The sequence below is a fragment of the Embiotoca jacksoni genome, unplaced genomic scaffold (genome assembly GCF_022577435.1).
Source record: "Embiotoca jacksoni isolate LCO1_2020_lvr unplaced genomic scaffold, fEmbJac1.0.p SCAF_1, whole genome shotgun sequence".
Classification (NCBI taxonomy): domain Eukaryota; kingdom Metazoa; phylum Chordata; class Actinopteri; family Embiotocidae; genus Embiotoca; species Embiotoca jacksoni.
Genome location: NW_027185229.1, coordinates 26191442 through 26205624, shown reverse-complemented (window position 1 = coordinate 26205624; position 14183 = coordinate 26191442). Strand labels below are relative to the sequence as shown.

Sequence of the window (14183 nt, the reverse complement as noted above, 5' to 3'; positions counted from 1 at the left end):
AGACTTTGGATTTGGTTCTGGACGGCCACACCTGTGTACTACAATAACACTGCTACCTTATCCAACTGCATATTTCAGTCTTGCCAACTTAAAATGACTTACAAGAGAGTTTAGTTGATTGTTGTTATAATTTGTGCTTCGTGCAGTCGAATTTGAGCTATCTTCTCGGTAACAAAGACGGCACAGTACGCAGCACAAACGCTTTCATGTCTTAAAGCCCCAAAGAATCACAGGACAAAGTTGTGATCAATGGTCAGAGTAGAAGAAAACTAAAATCGTTTTGACTATGATTGCAAAGTCTTCACAAGGACAAGTAAAAAGGGATTTAGGTTGTTTATTGGTTCACATAAGGGGAAAAACATTGCAATGTTTTTGTTTTTATGGTCGGGATACAAAGTCCTTTTTTCTGTTTAACGAGTCTGAGCTTCAAACCACACACATACACACACATCACAGATTGTCATTAGTTTATTGAAGAACCTCTGTTCCCCGCTAGCACATCCTCAAATTGTTTTTTTTTTGTGTGCATGGCAAATCCTGAAGCGTTACTGCCAACAAGACCAAACAACTAATGAGGCACGCAGTCTCCCCGGACTGCTGCAGACGCTTTCAGAGAGGAATCAAACACTTCAGGATGCCAGAATCACAGCAACTCTCAAAAGTTGGGGGAAAATTGGACATTTGGGCTGTCAGAGCTCACTCGACGCACATTTACCATCCAAAAACACACACACACACACACACACACACAACGCAGAAACATACACCACCAGCTCATCCAGAGCAGAGCTGAGGCTAAACGAGGCCAGAGAAATTAAAATGTTTAGAGGCGAGGGCTGAAAGACCTGTTTGTTCATGTGAGAGAATCCCAGCAGTGATGCTTTCTTCAGGGAAAAGACTGACATGAAAAATGAGCAACACGGATGACGAGCCAGTTACTGTCTGGATCTGGAGTGGAAAAACCTGGCCTGTGATGAATGTGTGTGAGAGAGGGTGGGTGTGTGTGTGTGTGTGTGTGTGTGTGTGTGTGTGTGTGTGTGTGTGTGTGTGGCTGTGAGAGAGAACGAAAAGTCAGTGTGCAGATGTAACTGGGAGCAATACAATAGTCCAAACTATTAAAAGTAAAAGAAGTAAAATCTCATCTGAAAACAAATGAAAAATTGGTTGCTTTGATTTTAAATGAGTTTCCACCCTGAAACAAGTGGAATGATTTTTGTCTTCCCAACACTTTGAACCATTAAACGATCGTTACTGTTCTGTCATTCAGGACAGATCAGAAAAAAAACAAAAACCTGTTGTACCAGCTGAATGTCAATTTGTTCTTATGTTTGACTATAAACAATAACAATGTTATATCCATAGACTGTAGATAAAAGTGGACGTAGGTTCCGGGTCTAAAAAGTGAGGCCGATGCGGAAGCGCCTTAAGCTGCAATACCACCGAGTACCAGTAGGGGTAGGCTCATAAAGTTTTCGGCTCCCATTCAACTTCTCTCATGAAATTCAAAGTAGAGTTTTCGATGTTGTTAGTTAAAGTCACGCCTTCTTATTCGTTTTTTTGGCGGTGCATCTGAAAATAATCCCGTCATTAATTAGAAAATGAAGTCGAAACCGCTCTGAACTAGCAAGATGGCGACAGCCAATATCTGAACGAGAGGTCTCAATCACAGCTGTTCACAAACCAACAGGTGATGTCACTGTTGGAGGCAGCTTAGTTACAAAGAGTTGCTTTCACTCTAATCTCATCTTGTTCACTCTCCTGCCAAAACTACATCTCTGGTAAGTGGCATGTAATCATAGTGAGGTCTTTTCCTGCTGCACTGTTCCTTTAAAAGTGAAGAGAGACAAACGGCAGACTGCTGACAGAAATTAGGAAACTCACTTTAAAGACAGTATAACAGTTATCAATGACGGCAATAATCATTTACTGCTCCAGTTTGAGATGCTGTAGTCATAAATAATAACAACATCCACAAAACCCAACTTCACACAACCTGCAAAGGAAGGCGGAAATCTTTACTGAATGGTTGTGAGTCGTTTATCCAGAAGAAGGACAGATAGATAGGATAGACTTTTAATAAATAGACTTTTAAACCGATGTATTGGGTATTTGTCAGAATGTGACACAATAACAGTGAAGTGAATATTGCGATATTTGACTTTCAGTATTTCTATCCAGCATTCATAGATTTCCAGGGTTGATTTGGACGGGTTTTGTATACATGAATCAACCAAAGAGGACACGAGTACTGCTGCTTTTATCACAGCCAAGAAATAACAGACTGGATTTGAGTGATTAAGGCTTAAAAGATTATTCCTACACTCACTTCATACTGTCCTAAATCACAGCGCACGCCTGTAAAATCATTAAACAAAAACAAAAAAAACCAAAAAAAAAACTAATAGTGTAAGAACTGTAGTCAATTATAGAAATGGTCTTTTGCTAGTCATAAAAGCAAAAAAAACCAAAAAAACAAGTGAATTTCATGGTGATAAATTTATGCACAAAACTGCCTTAAAAAAATTTGACGGTATGCTGTGGCATTACTAAAGGCGTGAGGACAGACAGGAGAGCAGAAATGAGAGAAACAGGCATAAAAATCTAGAGACAGACGGTCGTAGCCCGAATCACAGACGCTGTTATTTTAGCCAGTAGCGATTTTAAGGCCAGAGCTTTTGAAGAGCAGTCCAATAAAAAGAGATTTTATCCAGATGCAGGCGACTGCTGAGGAGACAGTCGTGTTCTCCTCATCAAAATTAGCACAGAAGGAAACATTCAAGACCACAATGTCCTATTAAACAGACATAATTACATTAACATGGGAACTTCCCAGAATTCCCCTGCTTCCACGAACACATGAAAAACACATAGACTCCAACCGCAAACAATAATAGAGATGAACTGTAACTGTACTAGGTAGAAAACGGAGTCAGCTACTGTACCACTAGATGAGTTTGAGGTATGATTCATCCAAAGAGAGAGAGAAAAAAAGGACAACATAGCGTTTTTACAGGCCAATACAGTTCAGCACATCAGCTCCGTGACCTTAAAACTGGAGCAGAATTAAAATACTCAACAAACAAGCAATAAGTCGATTTATCAACTAATCAAAAGAAAATGAGTTACGGATGAATTAATCACATTTAGTCTCCCCCTCTTGTCTTAAATAAGGTCAAATAAGGTTTTTTTTCTGCTCTGTGTACGATACAACACTGATTGGCTGTATTATTGTACTATAGACCGATACAACAAGGGTATCTCATCAATGATTAAAAAAAAAAATGAATTATAAAATATACATTTCTCCTTATTTATTCTCCAAAGAGAACATAGTACAAGTGATTTACAGACTACAGACATATTTTAAACCAGAAAAAACAACAACATTGTGATCTAAGAATCATGTACTTACTTCTCAGTAGAAAAGAAATTATAATAATTTTGACTAAAATTGTGCAGCCCTTCTGAAATCAAGCTTCATGTTGTGGCGATAACACCTGATAGGATAGTGAGTGACTCTGTAACAGCAAACAATTTGACAATTTTTCAAAAACAAAAGTCATAAGTTAAGTTTAGACGTAAAAGAAACAAAAGGCTGAATGATTGATGTTCCCCGAGCTCTTATTGACAAATCCTTGTTACTTTGACTCATTCCAGTAACACAGATTCATGTTTAGGAGCATCGGATCCAACAATGATTTATGGTACCGGGAACACATGTTGACAATGAGTTCCCTCTGTTATTATCCCTCTCATCAGGCTCTATGTCACACAGGGTCCCTTTGAGCTGTAAGAACGTCACATACTGTGTCTTCTGGTTGATAAAGATGGTAAATGAAAGCTGGGAGGGACGAGACAAATGAATCTGAAAACACCAGGGGGACGCTGGAATTATCAAGGGATCGCTGTTAGAATTTAAACGCATTGAAAAAGAGCACAAATCTTTTTTTTTTTTTTCTTTTTTTTTTTTTTAATCCAATGCTTGAACTGTCCCCCACTTTCTGTCTGGGAGAGGGAAAATGCTAGGAATGCTGGGATAACAAATCCAGTAGTCATCAGAGAACAGGGAACAACCATCCAATACCCCTGCACACTGGAACCCACTCAGCCAGTAATACTCTCCATATGTCTCATACTGGTTTAGTCCGAATCATCATGTCCCAGTTGACAGTTTTAATCAGAGACGAGTTCTTGTCCAGCACCAACAACGAGACGCCGCTGACACGACACAGCACCAACACAGTGAAAAAACAAAAAGAGACGCTCAGACGGAGCAAATGCACGTGTTTTATTTTGCCAAAATATCTGCCGGACACAGGCTGTAAAAAGAAAAACAAATAGGTCTCTTCACTGGTGCATCTCTTTGCTATAAAACAAATCAGTACCGGTTACCAACGTTGCAACCAACGGGCGCGTTGTTGTGCTGGCATGTTGTCATGTGCCATCGCATCACACTTCAGGTTGTTTGCAGCGAAGGTTTTCCTACAGACGCCACAGCAGGTCACAGCAGAACACAGTGTTGACAGTCTGACTCAGGGGGACAAATTCATGCTGCACTTCCCCCACGATTATCAAAGAAAACCCTCCTGGTTGCGGGTCTCACCTAATGCGCATTTTCGGTTTTGGTCAGTGATGTTAATGCCCCTCGGAAACTTAAATGTCACTCGAAACCTTCTCCATTTTCATTGCTTAAATGCCGTAGGATTCCTGAAATATTTCAAGGGTCTCCGTTGCTGATTTCCAGAGTTTGACACAAAATGTGACTTTTGCCCCTCCCGGTCATGTCCAAGGAGAAATCACAGACGCACCTGGACCTCACAAAATCATGAGTAACTCAGGTGCTGATTTTGATCAAGCGATAAAACTTGGAGCACTTACTCACGAAGGTTACAGCATGTTTGTGCTCCGTGTGCATCGCGGTGCTGCACACCGTTTGCACGCAACGGGGGGGGGGGGGGGGGGGGGGGGGGGGGGGGCAGTGTCAGCATTTTCTAATCCAGCCTTGTGTAGGCAAATTATGTATCTTGATTATGTGTGAAAAAAATATGATACAACAACTATTACATGTTATAAAAAATACAACACTGGCAACGTAGCTTAAAAATGAATGTAATCCCACACTCTGCTGTGGAGTTGTCTTTACTACCGCTAGAGACGGAAGTCATTTCACTAGTTAATAGTGGTTTCACAAAAATTTTCATATCAGTTTTGTGGTCACAGTTTTCGGTTGAGTTTGGTGCATTCGTGGCTTTTCGCGTACACAGCTAAGTTACTTGGTTACAAAAATAAACAATAGAGATAAGAAAAATCACAGCACCACATTAGAGTTCATAGATTTTAATAGTATCTATTCAACAGTTATTGTTTTACTTCCTTCAATGCAAATGAGGTCTCTGTTATTATTACTGATGCCTTGTATGAGTGGGTGGGTGAGTGAGTGGGTGGACGGCTGTTAGTGCCTCTCTGTTTAAGGGAGTACTATCATCCTGGTGAAGGACAATTTCAGGAATCCTGAATTTGACAAGACAAGCGTGAAAGCCTATAAACTAAACTCTGCATGAACACTAACAGGCTAGATGTGGCATTTATCCCATAATCCACCTATTAAAGTTGACCAGTCACCGATGACTTTATTCTGACTTAAGTATGCTGAGAATCACAAACGAAAACAGAGTCTTAAATTTGACAAACTCAGTATATAAATATTCAAAGTCCTCTAGGTACACAAACAAAAGTGCTTCTTTCTGTACCTGCCAAAACCCTTTCTGGTGGAATCTACTGGAAAACCCTCCTCCACGGGTGTTAAGGTGTTTTGTTGGGGTGGGGCGGGGGGGGGGCTGACAGTAAATCCCGTGCTGGGATAAGCGCTTCCAGGCTTAGAGAACCACGAAGGGCTCTCCGCAGTAAACAGTCAGCAGCTACACACAGACAGCCGATCCCCGATATGTCCACAACATGACACGAACCAAAGATCGCATATAATTCGCCGCAGCTGAATTCAATGGCTCTGGATGGAGTCTGAGGCGAAAAAAAAAAGAAGCCAGGACCGAACCAGATGAGATGGGTGGAGTGAACGAGTCTAATATTCCTGAAGGCAAATGAATATGTTGGACTGAGTGTACAATAAAACAAAACAAAACGGGGACAAGTACGCATTAAACTCGGCATGTGGATTTTCTTCCAAACTCAAAACAACAGCATTCTGGCACGAGATCACCGTCATATCAAACTTACTGGGAGGTAATTGAAAGCACGTTCCAGAGCAGGCCAGATGTCAGTTCCTGCACCTACACCGGCTTCAACCTTTCAGCGAGTTATCGGACGTCTCGCAGATAACAACTTGTGCAGCATGACAAAGATGTATGTGCAACAGCGAAAATTTAAATCACGGGCCTTCCTCCCATGATGCATCGTCAACATCTGCTTTTCATCTGGCCGCGACAACAGGAACCATGCATAGACAGTGGGCATACTGCAGTTCCCAGCGGCACATCTCCAATACTAATGCCACGCACGACAGGAAACCAATCTGACAAACCAATGAGCTCCAAAATAAAACAAAAAAACAACAACTTTAAAACTTCTCTAAAATCCCCATGATAAAGATATAACGAGGAAATGTAAAGAAATGCAATACAGCCCTGCTATTTAACCTCTGAACACCACAAAAATGTTGCAGAACCTAAAAACGAACCTGCTGTTTGTAAAACCGAAGTGGTGGTCTCCTTCTGGAGGCCGCAGCGGTTCTGTTTTAACCATCAGCTCGTCCTCGGGGACTGAATTCCAAGGCCGATCGCCAGGATTTGAACCGAGGACTCGACAGAAGGAAAAGGACTCACCTCGACAGTAAATAGGAAGACGGAGTTCTTCTTCTGCACCGGGGATTTAATTCCATGAGTTTATGGGGGGGGGGGGGGGGGGGGGGTGTATATATATATACCCACAGTAATACAGACCTAAGAAGTAATTTCATACAAGCAAACAAAACCTCGTTGAAAACATATTGTGCGGCTTACTCTTGATATTAGAGGAGTGAAGCACCGAGTTGATAAATTTAAAAGAGTCTTAACACTCATCACCGTGGAGACTCACAGCTTATGTCCATGTCCCGACTGTCAGTCAAAGATCACTTTTAGACGTCATATGGGAGTACGCAGAAGTGCGCGACGGTCGTAGGCGCTTCAGATGTTCAGATTCCTCTCCGTCACACGTGACCACCAGAAAGGTGAACGATCTGCCAAAAATTCATTGGGGACAATCTTCAGCAACAAGAAGTCCTGCAACAGATGGTGTGACCTCCCCCAGAGGCCTGATCTCAAAATCAGAGTCAGTCTGGGATTACAGGAAGAGACGAGACCTGGAAGGACTGAATCCTGCTGCAAATTCTCCCAAGATGCCGTGTGTGAGTGCACCGAAGACAGCGGGGCTGAAGGTAAACTTGGTCCCACCAAGCACTAAGGTGATTCGGTTTTTGTTTTTTTTCTGTTTGCTTACTTGTACTACGTTTACTGATAATTAGCGTTCTACTTTTCCATTCCTGGACGTGCAACAATGCCTCTTCTCTCTTCTAAATAATCACCAGACATTTGGAGAAGGCTTTAAGTTTATCCTTCGACTTTGTGCCGAGTGTGGAGCTCTAAGAACTACATCTGTTTCTGGTGCGAAATCACTCCATAGCAAATGTGGTAATTTTGGCAACAAGAGCAAACTTAATACGTGCAGAAAATGAAATAACCACCCACACACACAGGTCAGTTTCTAATACAGTATTCTGGTAATTCAGTATTACAATATGATGGAGCAATACTGAATGGTTACTGAAAGAGATCCAAAATGAGTTGAACCACATTATAATTAAATTGCGTCTCTTTCTAACCCCAACCCACCTTTTTTAAATTACACATTAATACTCCATTAATTCATTTTTGTCAAATAGCTAAATATTTCCTGGAAGCCGGCAGGTGGTCGGAGCAGACGGGTCAAACAAAAGACAAGTTTGACATCTGAGACTTAGAGGTCACGACCCACACATGTGGTTAGGTTTAGGCATGTTGTTGGAGATCAGGGAAAGTTTGTAGTTTTAAATCTTTACAAAGTAAACATGTCCGCTGCATAGTGCTAAATGCTTTTTTTCAAGAAACGCATATCTTTCCGTAACAATTGAACGGAAAGAGTTTATTTATAATGACATGATCGATCAAATCTGACCTCAACTGACCCTCTTCCAAAGGCCAGCATCACTGATACTGTTACCACAAATAAATATCACTAACTGACTGCACCGTCAAATAAATAAGCTATGAGAGAAGAGTTGGGTCATTTTCTGCTGGTCAGTTTAATTCGTCCTCGTTTAGGTTCACAAGCAGCCTAATAAGGACTTGAAGGTAGGAGGTTTGCGTGAACCACTTAACTCTGAAAACATGCAACACTCATTACATAACAAGTCTGCGAGCTAAAATAAAATACCTCACCGTCAGATCTGCAGCTGCTGGCGGCTGCCCAGAGCTGGCGGGTGGCTATGTCACAAGCAAAACACACCGCTCTCCGCGGTGGGTTAATACATCACGTCAGTTGTCAGCCAGACCCATGCAGACTGAGGCCGGTTAATGCCCGGCCAGGTGGTCCGCTGTGTACAAAGTCACTCTGCACTGAAAATGGGCGTCTGTGTGTGGAGTACATTCACTGACGTATGTTGTTTTGTCGAGGCTTGCATCAGTCTGCCCATACTTGTCCGCTCACTTACACCTGTCCCAGTAAAAAAACAACAACAAAAAACAACTGCTCACTGTCACATCCACCACAGCTGTCGTAAGAAATAAGGCAGATCAAGAAATTTACAGTTAAAATTATTGGGTTTATAAGAGAGAAAAAAAGTGGAGAGTTTGGAGCAGCCGAGCTTCAGAATTATAACAACACTAACAAGTTACACGTTTGCTGAGTAACAGCATTTTATGACTCAAATCTACTCCAACAACAGAATGACTTTTTATTGGAATGTTTTATCTTCTGATCTGGATCAAGGATAATTGGTGTTATGAGCAAAGACTGCGAAAAACGTGTATTTACAGCTGTATATATAGAACCAGGTTGACCAGAAGAGTCCAAATGAAACACATCGACATATGTTGACACTGGTGTACTTAGATGTTATGGCACAGTATTCTGCTTCATCTGCTCCGTCCATCTCTTCTTCCTACTGGAATAATGAATCGCTCATTAATCACGTGTAAACAAATCCGGTCTGTCATTTTTGACAGTGGATAAGTTTCAAATAATGCAAAGAGTAATGGAACAAGCAGGAGCAGCAGCGGCGAGCTGTTCGATGAAGAGTTACGGGCAACGGGCTGCACGCCTCCAACTCCTCAGCAAGGTGAGTTTAAAACTACACACCTCAATGCTTTTATTGATTATTGCTGAGAGTGTCGGGTATCACTGCAAACAGACGTAGCAGTTGATCTGCCGTTGTATTTCGGATTAAGTACCCGCTCGACGAGTATTGATTTCTGCAACAACCGTAGTGGTTGGATGGAAAAGTTGGGAATTACGACTTTGAAGGTGTCAATATGCAACAAACAAACTTTTAGCTATTAAATAACTTTGGCCACATCTGATGATGCTTTCTCCGGGCATTTTCCAAAGCGCACGAAAATTGTACTTTAATTTATACACCCAAAGCATTTTTTTTATCAGACTGAATAAATAAAGTTTAACTAAGTATCGAAACAACCAACCAGGCTGGCCAACAGCGTACGGTGGCAATGATTGTTTCTCTGTTTAAAACTTGCTGACATGTTAAAAGGTGCCCTGTAGGGTTGCTGAACACTAGAGGCGCTACAGAGCAATATTTTATGAGAGGCTCCCCCTTTTGTTTGTATTGATGCGACGGGATACATATTCTTAACATCAGGTAAAACAACAGCACCAGTTGCTGGCAGCAAACTGCAAAGAAACTTTGTACTTCAGCAACAAAAGAAATGAAGAAGAAGAAGAAGAAGAAGACGACTGCAAGCTGGTAAACTTTTAACAGACTGTAAACAATGCAAAATATATATATATATATATATATATATTTTTTTTTTTTTTTTTTTTTTTTTTTTTTTAATAAATAGTCTTTGCAGATGTGTTGTGAGGAAGGAAATGTGTTCGGTGCGTTTGTTTGCCTTTTCTGAGCCAATTGCAACAAGGTGAAGGGTTTTCCATATATGTCCACTTCTGGTACACCAAAACAAGATTTTAAAAAGCTTCAGTCAATCTCACAAGCACATTAAGCATGACAGGAACAGACCAACATGACAGGGATAATGTGTGGTTAGTGCATTGCCGTGGGTGGCTTTCCCAATTGGCTCACTTTATTGTGGAATGAGATAGCAGTGAAACACCCCGACAGGCCAAACGGGTATAGAAAATTAGTGACAGTAAAAACATTCTCCAGTTACTGGCCCTCTTCCCAGAGTCATAAAAGTTTAAAGGTGTTCATAATTGCTAACACACCTGTAACAGTCCGGGCTCATGTTCCTTGGATGTTTATATCTGGGCCCCCTTCTTTTTCCTCTCCTCTTGAAGGCTGAAATAGTCACATGTTTTCTATTTAACTGTTTTGCTGTTCAACTTCAGTCTTTTCTCTTTCGCTCTGCTTGTTTATAGAGAAGTACTGTCTCTTATCGCACTCTTTTTCCCCTTAATTCCACCATGTCCTGGGACAACACGCACACCAAAAAAAACAAAAACAGCACATTCCTAAGAAGGGCTCTGGAGAAGCCCAACATCTCCCCGATTTGACAACCGAGGCTGAAATCAACCCAAGAACAGCTGGACTTCAACAGCTGTTGAATCGACCAAGTGAACAGAGTCCCTTCAATGTTACTACTGAGAATCTCTGGGATTTTCTGCTTTGGAAAAGTTCTCCCACACTTTTTTTTTTGCCATTTTCCAGTAACTCTGTTTGGATTCATTTCTAGCATTTCCTGTGTTTGTCATATTAGCTGTTATTTATGACTTTGTTATTGCCTATATAGCACTTCTTTGCCTTTAAATTTTTTTTATTAAAGAAGCTGTAGAGGGCTGATGCATCGTAAAAAAAATGTTGATGCATTGATTGTACAAATGAACAGCTGATATATAAACACAAAGTTCTCACGATATCTTCCAGAGAGAACCCGTTTACCTTCAGCTATCATTAACCACTCAAAGAAACAAACACGTTTCACATTTCGTCGGAAGTTTTATTGGCTGGCAAATCATTATTTTTTTAATAGGCAGTTAATTTATATGACCTTCACATACTTGGACTAGTTCACGGGGGGCAACAACTCGCTTCCAGTCTAAACAGCGCAAATTCACTGTTTTCCAGCCACGGCTTCAAAAACTCGGTTCTGAATGTCATCCCAGCTGCCTCACGCTGAACAGCGAGTGGATCGAATGTCGCGGTCGTGGTCTTGTTCTTGGACGAAGGTAAAAAGCATTGGGAGGACGACCAGAGCGTCGTTGCAGCACCAGCGGTGACGTCTTGGTCAAGAGGCAGCCAGGCTTAAAAAGGTGAAACTCTTAATACCCGTCAGTAACTACGTTCCATCACCTGCGGTCAGAAGCTCCAAAAGAATGAGATAATTTACCTAAATAAAGTTTCCTTAACGCTCACAGTCAAGGTGAGAAGTTTCAAAGTTCAGGAAGAACCTGGAGAGGAACCACTGGTCTGTTCAATGGCAAGGAGTCATTGAAGGTGGTTTAGGGATTTGGTAAGGAAGCCTCCTTTTGAAGGTTAATCAACATCTTTCTTTGAGCAATTTCTGCATTAGACAACAACAGTCTCTTCATTTTTAACCCTCTGTGTCTCCTAATCTATCGTTTAATCTGTTTGATCTCTCCTTATTGCCCGTGTGTGATGTTGGCTATTTGGGTCAAGTTTACATGAAACTTAAAAAAAATAAAATACAGCCAGCCTCAAAATAGACTCTAAAGCTGAACCTTCTACAAAGTGCTCAACTATTTACAGGCAAATTATTGTCCTTGCTCAGCAGATATTTATTGTACAACCACGCCATGGAACATTTAAATGTTTTGCTTTGGGCCATTGACGATGACGTGCTGTTTGCATACAGGTGTTCGTCAAAACTGCAGACCTGGAGCAGAGACCTTAAATGTGGCTTAAAAAAAACTGCAGATGAGGATCTCAACGCAGATGATGTCATTTTACATCTGGCATTGTCGAAGACTGTGTGGACCTCAGCACAACTGCAGTGTGCATGGTCTGGTCAGTTCCCGTGTACTTCCCACATGTTAATTCCCATTAGGACAATTGAAGGTCAGTCTGGCTGTCAAATCTGACAAGATGATTATAAACATAACCTACAACAATACAAAAAAAGAAAGAAATAATATATCTTTTAAAGAAGACAACAAACTTAATTCTACCCACAAGAGTCAGTTTGAAATGTTTAAAGATGAGAAGCATCTGAACTTTGGAACAACATTCTCATTCAAGACACCTCAACATCAGGAAGGAAACAATAAAAACACCAAATGCTGCTGCTGGAGGGACTGTCCGGGGTCCAGGGTCTGAAAGTCAAAAGTCCTCACTTGGTTTAGATTTTAGAGCATCTAAAGTCATAAACACAGATTCAGACTCTGGCATAACAGTTTAATTCAATCACCCAGAACACAGCTATAAAACTAAGCTCTGTGTACATGGAAACACATTTGTTCGTCCATGCCAACGATGCTAAAAGCTTCTACTAGTAATGTCAGTGAAACAATTTAGGGTTCTATTTTACACGCATCGCAAAGCAGTGCCAAACGCAACCTGACCAATCAACACAGTCCTTTTCCCAATCCCGCACCCACGTTATGTAAAAAGAAATGTACCTGCACCCATCTTAGCACCCATGGGTGTTTTAGCCTTACAATAAGGTGCACTGTTGCCGCATATAAATCTAGAAGCGGTGGAAAGCGAGTCCACGATTGACCGACAAAAAACTGTGCTTCAGTCATCGGCGATGTGTTTAACCGTTACTTTAAGAGTACATTTTTAAGATAGTAATATGCGCCCACTTATTGTATGCGTGTGCACAACGCACATACACTCTGCTTGTTGCACACACACAACACGCAAAGGATGAAAATGAAACGGGTTACAAATGTGAACGATTATTATTGTGGACATCAGTCTGCTTAATGTGCACATGAGCAGCTCCATTTCCCCTGCAGAGAAGAAAATCTCCCAAGGTGCACCTGGCTCCTAAAGGGGATGGGAGATATCACTAATTGGGTATTATTGGTTAATTCATGTTACACCCAAAGCGACCAAAGAAACTACCCGTTTGAACCATGCACCTGACTTCGTGTTCAGATTATCTGCTGTTAAACTTGCAAAAGTGGTTCAGCTCGAGATCGGGCCTAAAAAAAACAAAAAAACTTGATTTGGACATCCCTGACTTAAATCTCTTACACGTAGTACTTCTGAAAATGACCCTTAAAATCAACATAATGCATAAAGATTGAAAAACAAATAGAAACACATTCAGCAGATCTGAGCTGTTTACACAGTAAAGAACTTTACAAAGGAGATCTCCTGCTTTGTATGCTGGTTAATGGGAACCATTGCTAAACAAAGAAAACTTGGCCAGTCCCACACAGTTGTGTCAGTATTGTTGTGTATGCGCAATAAATTAAATTGTCCCGCCTCCACATTAACAGAGAAACTATTGCTGTTTCCTAACAAGAATCATCGGCTGATAATTTGAAGAAGATGGGAGCAGTGACAACAACTGTAACCTGAAACATCAGTGACTCAGAGGAGTCCTCCAGAAAGCAGGGCACATTTTGAGTACTGGTCAATCCCAAGTAATCACGTACATTCATAGCCTATAATCAGTGTCTGTCTAATGGCTGCTAAATGAATTGTCTGACCGGTGGCCGAGAGAAAAACAGAGCAGGAGGAGAAGAAAAACACTGATGCAGCCTAATGAAAGATAAGCTGGTTATTATAAGTCATTACCGAGAGGCTAGGCAGAGACCACAGACATTCCTCCTGACAAAACACACTCACACTTTGGTTGTCAACTGTAGATTTTTCTGCCTTCTCTGCAATTTCTTGCCGTGTATGTTTCCCACCCCCTCCCCTCTGTACACATTTAAGGGACATTTAGGAGAAAAATGGACACTTTATTCTCTCGTTGACTGCATCT

General features: G+C 41.2%; 1 protein-coding gene across 1 annotated transcript in view; it reads right to left on the bottom strand.

The window, feature by feature from the left end:
- Nucleotides 1–14183, bottom strand: part of cenpp (centromere protein P) — an 80308-nt gene that overhangs the window by 45800 nt on the left and 20325 nt on the right. The window lies entirely within an intron of this gene.